At 44.8% G+C, this 21,569-nt stretch overlaps 1 protein-coding gene across 6 annotated transcripts in view; it reads right to left on the bottom strand.

Annotated features, from left to right (window-relative positions):
- Positions 1 to 21,569, bottom strand: part of HTR1E (5-hydroxytryptamine receptor 1E) — a 148,217-nt gene that overhangs the window by 106,045 nt on the left and 20,603 nt on the right. Inside the window, exons 1-2 of one of the 6 annotated variants that reach the window (XM_033935660.1) lie at positions 15,027 to 15,502; positions 14,451 to 14,467 (exon numbers count right to left, since the gene is read on the bottom strand). The exons of 1 other annotated variant lie outside the window; for it this stretch is intronic. The gene's annotated coding sequence lies outside the window, so the exon portion shown is untranslated. Of the gene's footprint in view, positions 1 to 14,342; positions 14,424 to 14,450; positions 14,468 to 15,026; positions 15,503 to 16,352; positions 16,402 to 21,569 lie in introns of those variants that run through there. 4 more of the 6 variants (XM_033935665.1, XM_033935659.1, XM_033935664.1 and 1 more) reach the window with 4 other exon arrangements.

Here is a 21,569-nt window from a genome sequence, read left to right as displayed (position 1 = left end):
TTAGCATTTCGTAAAAGGACCCCTCAGCTTTTTGCAACTTATTGTTGCATAATTAATTGGGCTGGATTAGTAACTGGATTCTGAAGGTTGCGCAATGATTTGTGTTGTTTTTTTCCTAATGTGATGTTTTTATTATGGATTTTTTTTTGTAAACCGCTTAGGTTTAGGCGGTGGATACATTTTTAAATAACTATTCATTTTCTATTTTTTATCATTTTATTCAATAATTGTAAAAATTCAATTTAAAGAAAACAAGAAATTCAGAAGAATATGTACAATAGAATACCATATACAGTATATGTATTCCACATCAAAGAAAAAAAAAAAATCACTCAATAATAATACCAAACTAGGGAAAAGCAATTCCGTAATTAGCCCAATCAAAATTACCTCCATTAGCAAAAGATAACAAAACTTATTAACCCATACTCAAGACAGTGTCATTTTCCTGGTAAAAAAAAGACCAACAGTAACAGGTCAAAAAAAAAAAAAAGATAAACTTATTCCCCTGACAAGTAATTACACTTTTGCAAGGAAACCTAAGAAAAAAGCTCCTAGCTCAGTACTTAGGCTTCAGAAAAACTGACTCCTACATGCCTGGGTAGCCCTGGAAACTTCAGAGAGAACATTGACCTTTTGACCACAAAAACACTGCATGCTTATTTTTCACTCCGTCAAAAATTACAAAGACTAGGGGACACTCGAAGTTACAGGGAAATGGAGTGGTTACGTTTTGCTGCTTGCTTCGCGAGAAGGTTGTCAAACATCTTGCGTTGAGTGCCCTTGAGCGGAGGGAAGGCAAAAGGGGTCCGGGTTCTTCTTTGTCTTGTGGCGAGGAGGGTCTGATTTAAGCGGTTGCTTAGGTAGGAGGGGGCAGAGCCGTTTAATGCTTTGAATAATAGACAGTAGAATTTGAATTGAATTCGTGCTTGTATTGGTAGCCAGTGAGAGTCTAGGAAACATAGAAGATGACGGCAGATAAGGGCCATAGCCCATCAGGTCTGCCCACTCTACTGACCCACCCCCAAGTCTACTATCCTAGGGATCCCACTCCTGGTGACAGGTTCCCTTGGCTTAACCCTCTAAGGGATCCCACATGGGCGTCCCATTTGCTCTTAAATTCTTGCACGCTGTTTGCCTCGATCACCTGCACCGGGAGCTCGTTCCAAGGATCAACCACTCTCTCGGTGAAGAAATATTTCCTGGTGTCGCCATGAAATTTCCCGCCCCTGAGTTTGAGCGGATACCCTCTTGTGGCTGAGGGTCCTTTGAGAAAGAGAATCTCTTCTTCTATCTCGATACGGCCGGTAATACACTTAAACGTCTCGATCATGTCTCCTCTCTCCCTACGTTCCTCGAGTGAGTTCAGCCGCAAATGTTTCAGCCTTTCCTCGTACAATAGATCCTTGAGCCCCGAGACCATGCTGGTGGCCATCCGTTGCACCGACTCTACTCTCAGCAAAACCCTGCTCTTCAAAAAATTTATCCAGATATCTTAACCCCCCCCCCCCCCTTCCCAGGTAAATTCCCTTCCCAAAGCCTCCACTTAGGTAATCTCTTCCTCCTCAAAACACCAACCAAGAAAACAGATCCCTGAAATGTAATGTAATCTTATTTGTAACCTAATTATAACCTATTTGTTATATTACCTAGAAATGTACAGTCATCTTACTATCCAATTGAAAATTCTTTCGGAATTTATCTAGCTCTCTCACCTCTTATGTAACCAAAAAAAAAAAACCACCAAAATAATATTGTATCTTCATTGGAAATGTCCAGTCAGCTCTTTTGTAATCCGCCTTGAACTGCAAGGTATAGGCGGAATAGAAGTCACTAATGTAATGTAATGTAAATTAAACCAGAATCCCTGTACGCAAGCAAAGCATAGCGAGTGGGGGATGGGTAATGCCAACTAACCTTAAAGGGAGAAATAAAGCCCGGAGTGGATTCAGTGACCTGACATTTCACATCCCTGATAGTGGGAACTTCGGGCAGGGGAATCTTAGACCATTAAGACAAGGGTGGAGGGTTCCCAGCCCTATCACAGCGCATACGGAGGGAGAAGTGTACTTTACTAGTCCCTTGAGGAAGCCACTTGCCAAAACTGGGATCCTAGTTGAGACCATAACAGAAGAAGGGATCTTCTTTTTTGGACTGGTTTAAGACATCTCACTTGCCTCTTTGTGCGTTTGCTTTGTTGTTTTCCTGCTTTTCCTCTTTTAGAAATAACGTCTTGAGATGCCTCTCGCAAGGCGTTTAAATCCACACTTGCTCCATTCACCAATTCACCACGTATTTACACTTTCTTCTTGCCAACAGGAACACCCAAAGCTCCGGATGAATGCTCCCTTGGGCATACTGCAAATATTAAGAGCACTGCAGGAAATTTGAGGGATTCATAATACACTTCCCCCTCCTTATTCGCAAATTCCCTATCTACGGATTCGCTTATTCGCGGTTTTTAACCAAAAAATGCATTTTCATTTTTCAGGCTCTTTTAAGCCCTGTAAGCCCCCCCTTAAGCCTTACCTGGTGGTCTAGCGGGTTTTCAGGGCAGGAGCGATCTTCCCACGCTCCTGCCCCGTGCAGATCGCTCACGGGAAATGGCTCGAGAGACTACGGGAGCTCAAGGCAGCCATTTTCTGTGAGCGATCTGCACGTGGCAGGAGCATGGGAAGATCGCTCTTGCCCCGAAAACCTGTTAGACCACCAGGTAAGGCTTAAGGGGGGGAGCTTTCAGGGCTTAAAATAGCCGGGGGAAGCGGGGGTTAGGGGCAGAACCGTCCCGAATATTATTCGTGGTTTTTTTAATATTCGCGGGCCGGATCTGCTCCGAACCACCGCGAATATGGAGGGGGAAGTGTATGTATTTATCGAAGAGGCAGCTTCCAAACCCCTCATGTAGTTTGAGTGAAATCAGTGGTATAGTAAGGAGGGACTGGGTGGCAGACCATCCTAGGCGCCATCTTGCTGGGGGCATCGGCACCTCTCCGCCCCCACACCACATTTGCACCCTACCTTCCCCACCCCCCCCGTACCTCTTTAAAATCTTCACCACTGCAACCACCCTAGCCTGCTGCTTGTGCTGGTCAGCCTCTCTCTAAAATCACTTCCGGGACGCGGGGCCAGGAAGTGACATCAGAGGGAAAGCCAATGCCAGCACAAGCAACAGGCCACTGAGCAGATTTTTTTCCTTAATGCTGGACGCTAAAGAGTGCTAAGGTGCCTGTGAATTTAAGGTGCTTCTCGGCTTTCTGAGGTAGCGTCAGCGAAACACGTTTCGTGTCAAAGCTGGGGTTACTTCACCAAGCTAAGTGCCTTTTGCTTTTGGTTACATGTTACATAGAAACATGATGGCAGATAAAGGCCAAATGGCCCATCCGCTGCATCCACTATCACCTCCTCTCCCTATTGGCTAAGGCTCTTAACATTTGCATCTCCTCTTCCTATAGGCTAAGGCTCTTTAAACCTGCATTGTGAGGTCATAGAGCTTTATGGTTATAGAAACCTGATGGCAGATAAAGGCCAAATGGCCCATCCGCAGCATCCACTATCTCCTCCTCTCCCTATTGGCTAAGGCTCTTAACATTTGCATCTCCACTTCCTATAGGCTAAGGCTTTTTACACCTGCATTGTGAGGTCATAGAGCTTTATGGTTATAGAAACCTGATGGCAGATAAAGGCCAAATGGCCCATCCGCTGCATCCACTATCACCTCCTCTCCCTATTGGCTAAGGCTCTTAACATTTGCATCTCCTCTTCCTATAGGCTAAGGCTCTTTACACCTGCATTGTGAGGTCATAGAGCTTTATGGTTATAGAAACCTGATGGCAGATAAAGACCAAATGGCCCATCCGCAGCATCCACTATCTCCTCCTCTCCCTATTGGCTAAGGCTCTTAACATTTGCATCTCCACTTCCTATAGGCTAAGGCTCTTTACACCTGCATTGTGAGGTCATAGAGCTTTATGGTTATAGAAACCTGATGGCAGATAAAGGCCAAATGGCCCATCCGCAGCATCCACTATCTCCTCCTCTCCCTATTGGCTAAGGATCTTAACATTTGTATCTCCTCTTCCTATAGGCTAAGACTCTTTATTCCTGCATTATGATGTCATAGAGCTTTATGGTTATAGATTCATAGTAAATGATGGCAGATAAAGGCCAAACGACCCATCCAGTCTGCCCACCTGCAGTAACCATTTTCTCTTCTTCTCTCTAAGAGATCCCGCGTGACTATCCCAGGCTTTCTTGAAATCAGACACAGTCTCTGTCTCCACCACCTCTACCGGGAGACTGTTCCACGCATCTACCACCTTTTCTGTAAAAAAGTATTTCCTTAGATTACTCTTGAGCTTATAACCTCTTAACTTCATCCTATGCCCTCTCATTCCAGAGCTTCCTTTCAAATGAAAGAGACTAGCCTCATGCACATTTACACCATGTAGGTATTTAAACATCTCTATCATATCTTCACCCCCTAAACTGTACCATTCCCTCGGGTTTTTGCAGCCCAAATGCATGACCTTGCATTTCTTAGCATTAAATTTTAGCTGCCAAATTTTTGACCATTCTTCAAGTTTCCCCAGGTCTTTCTTCGTGTTATTCACACCATCCGGCATGTCTACTCTATTGCAGATTTTGGTATCATCCGCAAAGAGGCAAATCTTACCTGACAGCCCTGCAGCAATATCGTTTACAAAAATGTTAAAAAGAACAGGCCCAAGAACGGAACTTTGAGGCACGCCAATGGTAACTGTATTTCAAAGCACCTTTTTGGCAATAGTATGAGCCATGATTAGACCACTATTTTGCACCACTGGTAGAAGAGTTTTTCTTTATACCGCTTGGCGCCTTGTAAACTAGCATTCTATGAGCACATGAAGTAATTATGAGAAACCTAAGACAAATCCGAAAATTCTTCGACAGGAAACAATTCCAACTTTTGGTACAATCTCTAATCCTTGGACTAATAGACTACTGCAACATACTATATCTCCCCTGCCCAGCGACCATGATAAAACAACTACAAACAATACAAAGACTCATCTATTTGCTGAAAAAAATATGACCACATCACAGAGGCATACCACGACTCACACTGCTCCCAATACAAGCAAGAGTATACTTCAAATTCTATTGCCTACTATTTAAAGCTACAAAAGGAGACAACCCAACCTACTGGAACAACCGACTAACTCCATCCACCTCAACCAGAAACAGGAGAACCCACTCACTATTCGCACACCTGCCAACCAAAAATGTCAAACAAAAAAAACTATATGACAACCTAATGGCCACCAGAGCAGCAAAACTAGACAGACAACTCACCAATCTGCTGTCTTCGAGCACAGACTACAAAACCTTCAAAAAAAGAAACAAAACCCCTACTCTTCAAACAATACATAAAACCTATTTAACACGACCAGATCCCAAGCTTCACCTACTACACTATCTACTCCTTATCAAATCTAAAATTTTCAAATTTCCTATTATGTATTACCTAATTTCGTGACAATTCTTATGTAATCCGCCTTGAACCACAAGGTAATGGCGGAATAGAAATCACTAATGTAATGTAATTATAACCTGATATAAGATCTATGCCTTTCAAACAATTGTGATTCAGGATCTATGTGAGGTTGCTATGTTCAGTGAAGTTGTTTCTAATTTCCCCTGCATTTATTTGGATTTCCGCTGGGCTGGTTGTGGTTTAAAAAAAAAAAAATAAAGCAGTCTTAACCTGAAACAGAGGCAACAAGTAGGTTTGGACATTTGGTCCCCGATTTTATAAATGGCACTTAAAACATAGGTGCCGAGCAACACAGCGCATAGCGGCCGGCAACCTTGAGATTCGCGCCTAGCGGCACCGAAATCAGACTTAAGCACCGGTAGGCATCCCCTATTTATGCCAGGGTTTTCTTGTCCTAAATACCGGCGCCTAAATCCAATGTAGGTTCCGCCGTGAAAAAAAAACCAAAAAACCCAAGAATTGCCACTATCCACCCCTAACTGTGCCTACTTTCTGGTCGGTGCCTCGATCTAGGCAGCTACCTGGAAGTTTTAGGTGCCAACCAAATTAGGCACCTACTAGAGAATGACACGGGGACAAATTTTTCCCTGTCCCCGCGGGAACTCATTTTCCCATCGCGTCCCGGTGAGTTCTTTCCCTGCCCCATTCCTGCAAGCTCCGCCCTCATCTGCACGAGCCTCAAACCCTTTAAAATCATAAGTAGCAACATTCTAGAGCTCAGATTGTGATGTCATAATGCATCATTCCACCAATGCCTAAGCTCCGTCCTCATCTGCGCAACCCTCAAACACTCATGAGTAGCAACATTCCAGAGCTCAGATTGTGATGTCATAATGCCTCATTCCACCAATGCCTAAGCTCCGTCATCTGCACAAGCCTCAAACCCTTTAAAATCCTAAGTAGCAACATTCTAGAGCTCAGATTGTGATGTCATAAGACCTCATTCCACCAATGCCTGAGCTCCGTCCTCATCTGCACAAGCCTCAAACCCTTTAAAATCCTAAGTAGCAACATTCTAGAGCTCAGGTTGTGATGTCATAATGCCTCATTCCACCAATGCCTAAGCTCCGTCCTCATCTGCACAAGCCTCAAACACTTTAAAATCATAAGTGTTCAGGCTTGTGCAGTTAAGGCAGAGCTTACAGGAATGAGGCACGGACAGGGACAATGATAAAACTCGCGGGGACGGGATGGGTAAATTGAATTCCTGCAGGGACGGAGACAAATTTGTGCCCGTGTCACTCTCTAGCACCTATCATGCAATTAATTGTTTTTTAATCACCTTTGTTATGTCTACATTTAGGTCACTGATATAGCCACAGGTGGGCCTATGTAGGCCCAGGCCCACCCACTTTGAGCTTAGGCCCACCTTGTAGTAGCACACCTTTGATATGGCTGGCGGGAATCCCCAAGCCCCACCCGCAGAAAACTCCCAACACGTCTCCCTCCCGCGTACCATTTAAACAGCCGACAGCGAGCAGTGACTGATTCACACTGCTTGCGCCGGCCCCACAGCCTATACAGAAACAGGAAGTTGAACCAGAGAGAAGGCAGTGGGGCTGGCACAAGCAGTGCTTGCTGCCGGCGAAGATCTACTGTTTAAAAGGTATAGTGGGGGAAGTGGGAGGGGTTGAGAGATCGGATCACCTGCAGGCAGGTGAGAGAGGAAGGAAGTGGATCATCTATGGGGTTGGGTTTATCCGCCCACCCAACCTGGGCCCATGCCCGCCCACAATTGGGTGTCTGGCTACGCCCCTAATTTAGGTGTCACTTTGTAGAACTGGCCCCCTTAGATTTTAGTTTTCATTTTATTTCCTCAAACTCAGTAGCCCAACAGAGCCCGAAAAAGAAAGAAACGAAACAGAATAATCAAGCAGCAAACCTGATAGAGTGAGGAAGCAGGGGAAAGGGATGGTGAGAAAAGAGTCCCCTACCAGCAACAGAGCTCTCTACGATAAGGTGAAGGAGTTACGTCTTCAGTCGGTTCATAGACAAAACAGCCGAAGACAAAGGTGCGCACCGACAACTGAGCGCAGGATGGGAAGCACACGCCGAAGAAAAAGAGTGTTTTTAGGGGCTCCGACGGGGTTTTTTGTTGGGGAACCCCCCCCCCCACTTTACTTAATACAGATCGCGGCGGCGTTGTGGGAGGTTTGGGGGGTTGTAACCCCCCCTCATTATACTGGAAACTTAACTGTTTCCCTGTTTTTTAGGGAAAAAGTGAAGTTTTCAGTAAAATGTGGAGGTTACAACCCCCCAAACCCCCCACAATGCCCCCCAACGCGGCACGATCTATATAAAGTAAAGTAGGGGGGTTCCCCCTACACCCCCCCCGTCGGAGCCCTTTAAAGCAGTCATTTTCTTTGGTGCGCGGCTCCGCGTTTGCGCCTTTGTCCCGGCGCGCTTTTGACCCGACACCCTTCAGTCTGGTTTTAAATACAGCCTGACTGAATTCACCATACACCTCGGGCGGAAGAAGAGTCCAATAACGAGGACCCAGTCAAGAAAACCAGGATCACCTTCGGTAAAGGCGGAAGGCAGGGTCACGTGATCTGAGCCGGGGCGATGGAATATCTGAACGAAGTGACTGACGAACCGGCAAAAGAATCCAAAATTGGATGCGACGACATAACGGGGCAGCCTAGCAAATGCAGCGTTTGAAGACCCTGGCTCGATGTGCCGCTAAGGCGGTCCCGTTGCCGCATTCTGAATCCGTTCCAGACACACGCTATAATCAGGCAGACGTAAAATTGTGCATGAGGAGTTGGCATTCCTGGGGAGACTTCTGGACGTCTTTATAAAACAGGTGATGGCATTCAAGAAGCCTTCTAGAGCAGTGGTTCCCAACCCTCTCCTGGAAGACCACCAGGCCAGTCGGGTTTTCAGGATAGCCCTAATGAATATGCATGAGAGAGATCTGCATATAATGGAGATGCCAGGCATGCAAATCAGCTCCATGCATATTCATTAGATCTCCTGAAAACTCGACTGGCCTGGTGGTCCTCCAGGACAGGGTTGGGAACCACTGTTCCAGAGTTTGCCTAATGCCACGAGTGCCGTGCGGCCGAAAACGGCCTTTATGTGGGATTTAAGCACAGCACAATTTCCATTAACAAAAGTAGAGTGAATAAAAATGTTGCACTTGCTTCTGCACGTAGGAGGGTGTGAGATGCAGCTACAATGCTAGGGATTTGCATCCATATAGAGCAGGGATCACAAAGTCCCTCCTCGAGGGCCGCAATCCAGTCGGGTTTTCAGGATTTCCCCAATGAACATGCACGAGATCTACTCGCGTGCACGGCTTTCATGGTATGCTAATAGATCTCATGCATATTCATTGGGGAAATCCTGAAAACCCGGCTGGATTGCGGCCCTCGAGGAGGGACTTTGACACCCCTGCATTAGATGAAGGGGAGAGCGGGACTCTGATTAGAGAACGACGCGGGGAAAACATTGGTCCTCGTCACCGCCCTGTCCCTGCGAGCTCAGCCAGCCCCATCTCTACCCCGTCACCGCAAACTGTCTGATCCCATCCGCACAAGCCTCGAATAGTTAGGATTTTATATTGAACTTATTTCATTAAAGTATAAAAAGAAACTTAGTCTGTACAATTGTCATTTTATAAACACAAATAATACAGAGCAAGGATCAACGAAACCACTGTCTCCCCTCTTTCAATATCTAGGATACTGGTTTCCAAAGGGGGATCCCCAAATAGGTTGTGCAGGAAATCTTTGATGAACGTTCATGAGATAGATTTGATAAGGAGAGATAGAGTGGATACCCTGAAAACCTGATAAGTTTTGGAGCCACTAATCTAGGATGTTCTGTGGAACGACTTTTGCCATTGGTCAATTTGTTGTCTTTCTCCCCCTCCCTACCATTAACTTATTTTTACCACCCCAGGCTGCTTTTATTTTTTTTTTTTTACTGGCTGGTAAAATCTGAACTCATCCCTGCAGAGAACACAGCAGTGAAGGAAGATTGTGTTTTTTTGCCTTGCACAGAATGCTATTTGTATTGTTTGGGGATTTAGCTCAAGGCAGGTTCCATTGAGACATGATATTTTCCTGTTCTCAGGGCGTTTACAATCTATAAGAGTCGCTTTCCTAAAGCTTAATGCGTTAATGGGCATTAGCCTTCACTAAATGCCACATGGCCCATAAATTTAAAATAGATTGTGTAGCATGGAACACACACTCAGCTTCAATAAAAAAAAGGCCCCTAAGTTTGTACCTGAGACATTGTAACATAGTAACATAGTAGATGACGGCAGATAAAGACCCGAATGGTCCATCCAGTCTGCCCAACCTGAATCAATTTAAATTTTTTAAATTTTTTCTTCTTAGCTATTTCTGGGCAAGAATCCAAAGCTTTACCCGGTACCGTGCTTGGGTTCCAACTGCCGAAATCTCTGTTAAGACTTACTCCAGCCCATCTACACCCTCCCAGCCATTGAAGCCCTCCCCTGCCCATCCTCCACCAAATGGCCATATACAGACACAGACCGTGCAAGTCTGCCCAGTAACTGGCCTAGTTCAATATTTAATATTATTTTCTGATTCTAAATCCTCTGTGTTCATCCCACGCTTCTTTGAACTCAATCACAGTTTTACTCTCCACCACCTCTCTCGGGAGCGCATTCCAGGCATCCACCACCCTCTCCGTAAAATAGAATTTCCTAACATTGCCCCTGAATCTACCACCCCTCAACCTCAAATGATGTCCTCTGGTTTTACCATTTTCCTTTCTCTGGAAAAGATTTTGTTCTACGTTAATACCCTTTAAGTATTTGAACGTCTGAATCATATCTCCCCTGTCTCTCCTTTCCTCTAGGGTATACCTATTCAGGGCTTCCAGTCTCTCCTCATACGTCTTCTGGCGCAAGCCTCCTATCATTTTCGTCGCCCTCCTCTGGACCGCCTCAAGTCTTCTTACGTTTTTCGCCAGATACGGTCTCCAAAACTGAACACAATACTCCAAGTGGGGCCTCACCAATGACCTGTACAGGGGCATCAACACCTTCTTCCTTCTACTGGCTACGCCTCTCTTTATACAGCCCAGCATCCTTCTGGCAGCAGCCACTGCCTTGTCACACTGTTTTTTCGCCTTTAGATCTTCGGACACTATCACCCCAAGGTCCCTCTCCCCGTCCGTGCATATCAGCTTCTCTCCTCCCAGCATATACGGTTCCTTCCGATTATTAATCCCCAAATGCATTACTCTGCATTTCTTTGCATTGAATTTTAGTTGCCAGGCATTAGACCATTCCTCTAACTTTTGCAGATCCTTTTTCATATTTTCCACTCCCTCTTCGGTGTCTACTCTGTTACAAATCTTGGTATCATCTGCAAAAAGGCACACTTTTCCTTCTAACCCTTCAGCAATGTCACTCACAAACATATTGAATAGGATTGGCCCCAGCACTGATCCCTGAGGGACTCCACTACTCACCTTTCCTTCCTTCGAGTGACTTCCATTAACCACGACCCTTGGAAGATTAAATGTCTTTGTTAAAATCACAAATAGCCACACGGCTTCCTCGATTCTCAGCCCACTGTTATACATTAGGCTACTATTCCACAGCAGAATGAGTGAAGAGAGGCATCTCAGGGCTTGCACAGACTACTTAGAGGACACAGTCAGATACACGGCACTAAGGTCTAGATTAAGAAAATGGTGCCTGAACTTGGGTGCCAGGATAATCCTATAAAGAACAATCTTGCATGAACGTCTTTTATGGGAAAATTATGTCCTTACCTGATAATTTTCTTTCCTTTAGTCACAGCAGATGAATCCAGAGACCAATGGGATTACATCATCAACCAGCAGGTGGAGATAGAGAGCACTTGATTTATCCTCGGGTATATCTTGGATGAAAGCAGTTGAATTAAAACACAAAGTAAAGCACATAAATGGAATGAGACATATGAAACATACGATGCATATGCAACTTCATTCCCTCACATGTACTACCTGCACCATTGATGCTACAAAATCAAGAGTGCAATTTCAGCCGAAAGCATGCTGAAACAGTGCCTGAGAGTGACAAACCCCTGCAACAGGGTGGTGCTCTGGATTCATCTGCTATGACTAAAGGAAAGAAAATTATTAGGTAAGGACATAATTTTCCCTTCCTTGTCATCAACAGCAGATGAATCCAGAGACCAGTGGGATGTACCAAAGCAGTCCAAACGTAGGGAGGAAAATTAACAAGGAAACAGGCCATCAACCTGCTGGAGATAGAGTATACTGGTTGGCAGGAGTCTGTGCATCCAAGATATACTCGAGGATAAATCAAGTGCTCTCTATCTCCACCTGCTGATTGATGGATGTAATCCCACTGGTCTCTGGATTCATCTTCTGTTGATAAGGAAAGAATGTTTAAGTTTTTCAAATATTTAATATAGCGCTTAACTTGATAAGACCAAATCAGTTGATAAATTAAGAGCTCTTTTTACAAAGCTGCGGTCGTGGTTACTGCTTCGTTAATCGCTCCAACGCCCATAGAGATTTAATGGGCATCGGTGTGTTTGCCATGCAGTAGCCGGTACCTTGGCTTTGTAAAACAGGGGTAAATACTTTTTTTTAAAAAGAGAAAAAACAGCACATAGTGTTGATTCCCGTGACTAAAATTGGACTGAGCCCTTTGGGACAGATAGGGAAAATACCTAGAGTACCTGAAAAAAGAGAAATATAAACCACTGTGATCCATATGTTGGACAATGCGGAATATCAAGCACCATAAAATTATGCGCCAGGCCTTAAAGCCGGTGTAAATCTTAGCATGCCAAGTTGGGCACACATCCCACCAATTCTGTATCAACGCGCATAACTTTTGCGAACGCCTGTGATCCACACATGCCCTTTCCCATGGCCATGTCCTTTTTGGGTCGTGTGCAAACGCAGGAGTGGTTCTTTATAGAATCACGCATAGGAAGCTGTGCATGCAACTCCGAGTTAAGTGCTAATTAACTCGCAGACAATTATTCGAGTGTTCGTGGCTCATGAACCGATTTAGTGGCGCACACAACTCGGGATCACACCGAAAGTTAGGTGGCAAAATTTGAGTAACATTTATCGAGTGCAGGGCTAAGTGTCCACTCTTCCCCTGCAACATCATACATGGGTCATTTCATAATAATGCACACCTTTTTTTTTTTTTTTTTTAATTTACATGTTTTATATTTTTTTTCAAGTATTTCTTTACAATCCTTCAATATAGTCTTCCTGCTTTGCAATGACCGAGTCCCAACGTCCGGGAGGCTTCATTATTCCATCCAAGACACCGTTTTAGTTCAGTTGCCGAATGGCTCGGGGACCAGCGGAAGAAAGCTCTTCCAGATGTCCACGCAAAGGTTGTTTCAACTTGGGAAAAAGGTCAAAGTCTGGTGGACTCACGTCTGGACGGTAGGGAGCATGACGTAACACCTCCCAGCCGTATTCGCATAGTTTTTCAATGACGACATTCTCCATGTGCGGGCGAGCGTTGTCATGAAGCCAAGAGCAACTGAGGTCGGGTGTTGTGCATTTTTTTGCAAAAAAATCACGATAATACACTGCTGCGACACTTCTTCCACATGGAACTTTGTCTGTGATGATGATGCCTTCATGATCATAAGCAAAAATCATCATTTGTTTGACTTTTGATTGAGCTTGTCGAAATGTTTTTGGCCGTGGAGAAGATAAGAGCTCTCCACTCGTCACTGAAAAACTACGCCAATACGGCTGGCAGGTGTTACCTCCTGCTCCCTACAGTCCAGACATGAGACCACCAGACTTTGACCTTTTTCCCAAGTTGAAACAACTTATGCGTGGACATCGTTTTGCATCTCTGGAAGAGCTTTCTTCCGCCGGTACCCGAGCCATTCGGCAACTGAACTTAAACGGTGTCTTGGACGGAATAATGAGGTTTCCCGGACGTTGGGACTCGGTCATTGCAAAGCAGGGAGACTCTATTGAAGGATTGTAAAGAAATACTTGAAAAGAAAACATGTAAATTAAAAATAAAAATAAATGTGCATTATTTATGAAATGACCCTCGTATATTGGATTTAAGAACCAGTCTCTCAACAACAAATGCACGCCAGACTCATTCATTACGGATAGCTATGTTAGAAAGGGACTATTTTCAGTGACCGTGACTTGAGGCATCGACCAAACAAAAGATGCTCTGGCATCTGTCTCCGATAAACATCGGCTAAATCTATTTTTTTCTGCTCTTTCTTCTTAGCATGCATATTTATGCTTAGTCCAAGTCAAAATGAATATCACGCTTCAATACAGAGGCTGTTTTTCAAGAAGGCACTTGAACAGTTTACCGGTGCCTCCTGGACTTATATTAATAAGTGCTTTTCACACAAGAGCAATGTCACTTTCTTTCATTGCCACCTGCTTCATTATGCGTTGGAAAAATCTTTGCGCTGATCAGAAAGCGCTCTTAGGATTTGTCTGTAGTGTGTGCTTGTGAAGAGTTTTTAGTGCCCCTGGTCGCTGACCTACGTTGCCCTGTGAGGACCAGTATAGGATGAACACAGAGGGTTTTATTTAAAAAAAAAAAAATAAAATTTAAAAAGCTTCCATGATTTAAAAAAAAAACCCCAAATCCCAGACACTTTTATGCAATGTCAGTCTTATGACGGATGCAGAGAAATATGCTACCTTTAAGATAATGCAACAATATATTAATGGCAATAACCAATCACTTGGCCACGGTGTATAATATTAAGATTGCAGTTCCAGAGCACACGTGGTTTGTTAGGTCTGGCGCGCTCCCTGCTAGATTTCGCAAACCTATTTCTCATCTTACCTTATTCTTAGAACTGAGGTTCGACGGTCAGCCACACCCTGCAAAGAAATTCTCACATAGGCAAAAAACACCTCTAAATATGCGCTTTGTGTCTTTCAGTGATCTCACCTGAGTCGATGATTACACTAGCGAAAAAGAAAGAAGAAGAAAAAAAAAAAAGCCAGGAAACCAATGTCAGATCCAGCTTGTCTGAAAAGAAAACGATAAAGCTACAAGAAAGGGAGCGTGTGGCATGGTGGTTAGAACTACAGCCTCAGCACCCTGAGGATGTGGGTTCAAATCCCACCACTGCTCCTTGTGACCCTGGGCAAGTCCCTTAATCCCCCCCATTAGGAAATAGACTTGAGTACCTGAATGTAAACCACTTAGACCATAAATGGAATATCAATACTAAGAGAGATCAATAAAGGAGGGTTTATAACAGTAAAAACCTAGTTTTCAAACAAACCCATAGGCTGAGTCCAAGAATTAACTTTTTAGCCAAAGAATGACTAGTTTCACAGCTATCTCATAAGCAAAGCCAGCAATGCTAGAGCAAAATCCAATTTGCAAGCCACATTTCAGCCATGGAGCCCTAAGGGGTCGAAACTACTTATCAAAATTCCGGGGGGGGGGGGGGGGGGGGGTCGGGTCTCATCGAGCCCCTTTCGGTCGGTTTCCAAAGCCCAGCCCTGCCCCCCTTACCTGTCAAACTCCGGGTGGCGTTAACGCTTCGGTCCTCCTGAGCTGCGCCAAGCATCCCCCCCCCCCCCCCCGTAAGTCCCCATTAGAGGATTTCCTCCAGATCCTGGGCCGGGCTTCACCTCCTTGGAAGCTGCGTTCACAAACCAAGGGGGGGGGGGGTTAAAGCTTAGCCACATTCACGTTTACCGGCTCTGCAGGTGCCGTATTCCAGCAGCTCGAAAGTCGTCCAGTTGTCAAACCACACGGGACCAAATCCGTCTTTTCGCCCGATTTTTAATCGCCGCCGAAACTGAACGGAAAAGCCAAAGAAGTGGACGCGCTACTGGATCGGCGAGATCTACGCGGGCAGTACGCGCCGCTCTGCGTTTTCTTGTCCAACTGCGAGGATCGATGCGAAGGCTCGTCGCGGCCACTAGGTGGCAGAGCTGACGCTTCCCCCCCACGAATGTGATTACAGAGAAGGAGGTCTCCATTTTGCCTGCGTATAGAGTGCAAGTTTCTATCACGTTGGAAATGTGTTTACTTTTTTTTTTTTTTGGGGGGGGGGGTGTTCCTTAGGCAGTGGCCTATTGCGAGCGACAGGTATCCCGATCCCAGGTCTAGCAGCATCGTATGCCGGGTGGGTGGGGGTTGCTTGTTTCCCCACAATCTGAGCAGGAGCCCCAAAGAGTGAAGAGAGGCCAGTGACTTCAGAATTGGGCTTGCTCTCGGGCATAGTGAGGTCAGCGGCTGAGATATCGGATGATGTTAGACAGGACCCAAAAACCACTTGCTAGATCCAATGATTACACAAAGAATATAAAGTAGAAATAAGCTTAATATTACAGAAAAGCAGAATTTTATAAAGATACATCAAGCATTACAATTAATGAGAGAGAGAAGTGCGTCCCGATTTTAGGCAGCTGTAGGCGTCCTATCAGCCAATCAGGAGGCAAGCTGTTTTTTGTTTGTTTTGGATTTTTTTTTTTTTTTTTAATGCTCCCCAGGCAGGCCGCCAATATTGAAGGCGCCTCTGAGAGCCTAGGGAAGACTGCCTAAGCTCGCCTAAGGGCCTTAGGCGAACCTAGGCAGCCCTAGGCGTCTCCCTAGTAGAGGAAGAGACACTTTTATAAGTAGACATGGCCACTATACTTATCGCGGAAAGGGATCTCCCTGCCGTGATAAATATAGCGGCTGCAGCTGCCTGTCTCCCCCCCCCCCTCAAATCGTCGGCAGAAGGGTGCTCAATCCCTCCTGCTGGAAGGCCACCCACCCAATCGCTGGCAGGAGGGGCGCCCAACTCCCCCCCCCCCCCGCGCTAACACCTCTAACCTCCCCCCAACTAACCAATAAATTGTTGGCCAGACAGATGGGTCTTGCTGCCATCCGGCCGCCTCATCGAAATGAGGAGGGCCCATCCCTTCCCGGCCAATCAGGCCTTAGGCCTAGTGGTCTTTGCAATCAAATTCAAAGCAGATGTGTCTAGGAACACTCAATTATTAAGAAAGGCTTTTTTGGCCTTAAAGAATCAAGTGCTTGATTTAGGGGCAATTTTTTTTCCTATGGTTTCTCTGTATTAGGGATCAAAATATATCTCTTTTTATATTCTTTCCATCTGGATAATTTCTTAAAAGAGCATAGTAAATAGTGGAATACTGTATTAAAATTGTGGGGATTTTAGGTTCGAAAAGGGTCATTCAGTCTCAAGTTATCTAAGATTAGATCTTAGTTATGTTCCTAATCTAATAATATGTTTTAGTTTGATGTGGTCTAATTTTAGATTTTATTTCTTCAATTGATAATATATAATTTTCTTAGAACACATTCTTTAGATTTCTTATGGTTTGTGTGAAATAATGTAAATTGTTTCAAACACCAAAAAAAAAAACAAACAACCAACCCCCAACAGATTTCCCAGTCTATTAATAACATCGCTTTACTTCCCTATCTAATAACAGATTGTAAGCTCTTCTGAGCAGGGACTGTTTTCTTACTCTTTCTGACTCTGTGCAGCACTGCGTGCGTCTGGTAGCGCTATAGAAATGATTAATAGCACCAGCTGATCTGTTTCAAAGAAAACAATAGTACCTGAGAAATTAACAAAACTCTTAGAAGGAAACTCGGGGTCCCATTTTCAAAAACGTAGCAGCAATTCTCCTACGGCAAATGCCATAGGAATTAAATGGGCTTCGGTGCATTTGCCGCATGTTATCGTTACCGCAGCTTGGCAAAAGAAACCCTTAAAAAAATGTAGAAACATAGAAAATGACGGCAGAAAAGGGCCACGGCCCATCCAGTCTGCCCACACCAAAGACCCACCCCCTATCTACCTCCATGAAGAGATCCCACATGCCAATCCCATCTTTTCTTAAAATCTGGCACGCTGCTGGCCTCAATTACCTGTTGCGGAAGATTATTCCAGCAATCAACCACCCTTTCGGTGAAGAAATATTTTCCGATGTCGCCACCCCTGATTTTCAACGGATGCCCTCTTGTTGACGTGGGTCCTTTAAGACAAAAGAGATCTTCTTGTTGCCGCTACCAATTTTATAATGAGAGCATGGAAATATCTTTCGGGCGATGCATGTCTATCGATATTATTAAAATTGACGTTCATGAAACAAAGGGAAATAATAGTAGTAATAATAATGATATTACAATATTTTGGGATGGGGGATGGGTTAGGGTGGGAAGGCGGGATAAAACAGTTTTATATTTATAGTTGGAATAGAGTGCAATATGGTACGTTAGTTGATTGTTCATGTGTTTGCACTTTGTATTTGATATCAAAATTGAATAAAGAATTTAACAAAAAAAAAAAAAAAAAGATTAAAATTGACAGCTATATAGGAAATCAAGCTGATAGTATCCAAAGCAAGAGTTGCATTGAATGGCAGATATGCAGGAAGTCATTTTCTGTGAAACACAAATAATAATAATAATAACAGTTTATATACCGCAGTACCGTTAAGTTCTATGCGGTATAACTCATCCTGGCTTATCAAATTAGATCCTGGGGTGGTTCAGTCGAATGCAAATCAGAGACACAAATCTTGGTAAAGCGTTCAGCTCTTTCCTGACAGTTTACGTTCACTTTTTTTTTTTTTAAAGGGATAACTGGCTTTCTCAGTCTCATTAACCTAACCTAATCTGATTATAGCCTGGTATGGCAGAGCTGACCGTAACAGCTGCAGCTGCGTTTCAGGAAAGTACATCTATTTTTGCAAAACACCAGCTCTCTCGAGTGCCCTTCACTCATCCCAGACCCCAACGCCTGGCATAGGGAGGGAGGAAGGGCCTCGGGCAGGAGCCTCGTTTGCATAAGTCGGTAAGGGAGAGAAAGCAGCGCTGAAAAGCAGGGCCGGTCCTGGCTGCTGGTACCAGCCTCCGTCGCTTCTGACCTTTCTTGTGCGCAGGTGTCGTGTAAGCTGTGGGTTTTGGCAGTTCAACTCTATTTCAGAAGTGCTGGCATGAGGAAAGAATAAGCACATTGAGGGGTCGTTTTATTAAGGTGCGCTAACCGATTTAGCGCGCTCTAGCATCCATTATATTCTAGGCGCTCCTTATCATTTACATAAGAATAGCCTTCTTGGGTCAGACCAAAGGTCCATCAAGCCCAGTAGCCCGTTCTCACGGTGGCCAATCCAGGTCTCTAGTACCTGGCCAAAACCCAAAGAGTAGCAACATTCCAGCATCTCAAAGAACAAGAAGATTCCGGAACCCCAGTGAGAGCAACATTCCAGAGCTGAGATTGTGATGTCATAATGCCTCATTCCACAGTGCCTCAGAGCCAACCTCATCAGCGATGTCACAATGGCTTAATTGTCCTATACTTGGCTCACATAAGAACATAAAAATAGCCTTACTGGGTCAAACCAGTGGTCCATCAAGCCCAGTAGCCCATTCTCACGGTGGCCAATTCAGGTCTCTAGTACCTGGCCAAAACCCAAAGAGTAGCAACATTCCAGCATCTCAAAGAATAGCAAGATTCCAGAACCCCAATGAGAGCAACATTCCAGAGCTGAGATTGTGATGTCATAATGCCTCATTCCACAGTGCCTCAGAGCCAACCTCATCAGCGATGTTACATGTCCTATATATACTTGGCTCACATAAGAACTTAAGAATATAAAAAAATAAAGATCTCTAAATGTGGATCTAATATGGTATTATATTCAAATTCAATATATCAAGTTATCATTAATGAAGTTTTCATACACTCAGGAGTGTGTAATCATGCCAAGGACCAAGGTCCCTATATCCAGACCCACCTTCCGGTCATTGCGTATGAAATACTACTAATAAATTACTCAAAAAAAGTGAAAATTCATATATTTAGATTGTGTAATATAAACAAAGGCGATTTTACTTAGCTCTTAGGGTATTGAGGGTCCCAATGCGGATCACGTTTTGTAAACCTTTCTCAAAGAGAAAATTTTTTGCTTAAATGGTAATCGACTGAGATGGTAGGTCGGTTTAAAAAAAAAAAAATCTTTCGCTCTGTCATGTAGATAATTTTCCAACATGGAGGCATTGCCTGACGTTGTGGTAAGAGCGGATAGTGTAGCTGGTTTAAGAAAGGTTTGGACAATTTCCTGGAGGAAAAGTCCATAGTCGGTTATTGAGAAAGACATAGAGGAAGCCACTGATTGCCCTGGATCGGTGGCATTGAATGCTGCTACTATTTGGGGTTTTTGCCAGATACTTTCCAGAGCTTAACTATTCTCCGAGTGAAAAAATATTTCCTCTGTAACTTCATTGAGTGTCCCCTAGTCTTTGTAAATCTTGATGCAGTAAAAAAAAAATCGATCCACTCGTACCCATTCTACACCACTTAGGATTTTGTAGACTTCAATCCTATCTCCCCTCAGCCGTCTCTTTTCCAAGCTGAAGAGCCCTAATGTTTTTAGCCTTCCCTCATACGGGAGGAGTTCCAGCCCCTTTATCATCTTGGTCGTTCTTCTTTGAACCTTTCCTAGTGCCACTATATCTTTCTTGAGATAAGGAGACCAGAATTGAATGCAATACTCCAGGTGAGGCCGCACCATTGAGCGATACAGAGGCATTATAATATTCTTAGTCTTGTTAACTATCCTTTTTCTAATAATTCCTAGCATCTTGTTTGCTTTTTTGGCCGCCACTGCACATTGAGCGGAAGGTTTCAGCATACTATCTACGACAGGGGTCTCAAAGTCCCTCCTCGAGGGCCGCAATCCAGTCAGGTTTTCAGGATTTCCCCAATGAATATGCATGAGATCAATGTGCATGCACTGCTTTCAATGCATATTCATTGGGGAAATCCTGAAAACCCGACTGGATTGTGGCCCTCAAGGAGGGACTTTGAGATCCCTGATCTACGATGACACCTAGATCTTTTTCTTGAGCGCTGACCCCCCCAGGGTGAACCTTAGTGTCCGGTAACAATGATTTGGATTATTCTTCCCAATGTGAATCACTTTGCATTTGTCCACATAAAATTTCATTCGCCATTTGGACGCCCAGTCTTCTAATTTCCTAAGGTCTTCCTGCAGTTTTTCCCAATCCTCATGCGTTTTAAACAACTTTGAACAGTTTAGTGTCATCAGGAGAAGAGAAGCTGGATAAGGGAGCAGTGGCTGTACTTTGCTCTGTTCCAGGCTTTCCACCTCCCTTCCTCTTCCGTACAGGCTGCTTGGAGGGCAGGAGGATCGAGCAGAATGCCCCTGCTGTGCTAAAGTCTGAAAATAAGTGGTGAATTCCAGGCTTTCCCCCCCCCCCCCAAATCAATACCTTCAGGATACAACTCCTCCTGCTCTCCAGCAAGGAAAGCATTACACTTCTCCCTCCATATTCGCGGTTTCAGCACTCGCGGTTTCGCTTATTCCCAATTTTTCGCATGCTGATTCCCCCCCCCCAAATTACATCATGAGTAAAGTACTGTGCCGATAAAAAGTTTGGCGCTTACAAGCTTTCACCCTGAAAATCGCTGCTTCCCAGCTTTCATAATCGCTGCTATTATTTGCGATTTTAATACACTTCTCCCTCCTTATTCGCGGAGGTTAGGGGCAGAGCCGGCCCGTGAATAGGGAAAAATCACGAATAACTTTTAGCCAGCTCTGACCCACCCCAGATCTTACCTGGTGGTCTAGCAGTGACACGGGGGTAGGAGCGATCTTCCTACCAGTGGCGTACCAAGGGGGAGGCGGTCCACCCTGGGTGCAGCCTTAGGGGGGGTGCACAGCCAGACAGGTCTGGAAAATTCCTGGGCTGCGACGGCACTCAATGGCATCTGCGCCCCCCTCTCTGTGATGACACTCAGCGGCATCGGCGCCCCCCCTTCCGTGACAGCACCCAGCGGCATCGGCGCCCCCCCTGTCCCACTACAGGATTCAAGTTCGGCCTCCTTCTCCTGGCATCAGCAGAACTTCAGATCGGCAACAGGTGCTCAGTCAAAAGGTTCCCCTGACTGAACTGCCTGGGCGGAAACAGGAAGCTGAGTCAGGGGAAGCTTTTGACTGAGCACCTGTTGCTGATCTGAAGTTCTGCTGATGCCGGGAGAAGGAGGCCGAACTTGAGTGCTGTCGT

This window comes from Geotrypetes seraphini, chromosome 3 (genome assembly GCF_902459505.1).
Source record: "Geotrypetes seraphini chromosome 3, aGeoSer1.1, whole genome shotgun sequence".
Taxonomy (NCBI): domain Eukaryota; kingdom Metazoa; phylum Chordata; class Amphibia; order Gymnophiona; family Dermophiidae; genus Geotrypetes; species Geotrypetes seraphini.
The sequence above is the reverse complement of the archived record's forward strand: the minus strand, read 5'-3'. Positions and strand labels throughout refer to the sequence as shown.